General features: G+C 22.4%; 1 protein-coding gene across 1 annotated transcript in view; it reads left to right on the top strand.

The window, feature by feature from the left end:
• The window catches only part of LOC147806854 (uncharacterized), a 42,978-nt gene that overhangs the window by 11,380 nt on the left and 30,396 nt on the right, over positions 1-1,202 (top strand). The gene's annotated exons all lie outside the window — the stretch shown is intronic.

The raw sequence follows: 1,202 nt of genomic DNA, 5'->3' as shown, positions 1-1,202 counted from the left end.
GTTTTCATTGACAATTTTATAGCTGTAACTATTTAAAAAAAAAATTAGTGTTATTGAAAAAAGTTTTTTAATGTTGTACAATGGGCCTAAAAAATTTTTTTTTAAATTTATTGTTAGGTGAAAAAGTTTTTATTTATTTTTTATTTAGGTGAAAAAGTTTGATTAAAATAAGGATGCACAACCTGTGTCCTGCGGATCACACGCGACCCGCCAACTGTTGATGTGTGGCCTGCAGAAGCTTCTGAATGCTATAAAAAATTTCCTTTTAATTTTGTTTTTTTATTTAGATATTTTATTTAATTAAAATATTTAATTCAAATTTATATCACTCTATAAAATATGTATATTTTTTGCACTTTCATTCTGTAAGAATTCCCCCTATATATATATATATATATATATATATATATATATATATATATATTAGTAAATAAACTAATTATTGTGAAAAATGTAGAAAGTTTTTTTTTTTAAAAAAGTATCGTTTTGTTTTGTTTTTTAAATAAATTCAAATAATTAAAAGTATTAAATTTTCTGCAAATATGTTATTAAGTTTACTGACAAAAATAGTTAATGCTTAGAACATTAATTTTTACATAAAAATATCATATTTGCCATGAAGATGACTAAATATGTGTGCGGCCCATCATTAATCTACCTGCTGTGCAAGTGACCCTCCTCTCAAAACCTTGTGCACCCCTAGGTTAAAATTTTAATTTTTTTTTCAATGCATAAACATAATACAAATTTTGGGTTTTAAGTTTAAAAATCATTCTCTTAAAATTTAATAATTTTCGCTGAATTTTATTTTTGATTTCAATACATCATGTTTTTTTTTTTATAAAAATCTAAATTTTTTGAAGTATAGTTATTAAATAACTCAATGTATTTGAGTACTGTCCACTTCACAAGTGTTTGAAGTTTGTGTTATATACAGCTAAAAAGCAAATAAGTATTTTATTCGAATTCGTATTTAAGAGTATTTTGTATTGTATATTTAGAATATTTTTGTGTGTAGAATAAAAAATTATTCGAAGTTTATTTATTAAGAAAAAAGATTAAATCCGTTATTTGCAAATGTATTATAATAGAATGGGGGAAAAAAACAAGGCTTTGTTAGCTAAAATTAATGATTAATTTTATTTATTGTTATGCCAAAAATAAATGAGAATTAACCATTTTTGTTAGAATTAGCTATTTTA

The sequence above is a fragment of the Parasteatoda tepidariorum genome, chromosome 7 (genome assembly GCF_982258835.1).
Source record: "Parasteatoda tepidariorum strain Cologne lab strain chromosome 7, Ptep-v5.0, whole genome shotgun sequence".
Taxonomy (NCBI): Eukaryota; Metazoa; Arthropoda; class Arachnida; order Araneae; family Theridiidae; genus Parasteatoda; species Parasteatoda tepidariorum.
This window is presented reverse-complemented; position numbering and strand designations above follow the sequence as displayed.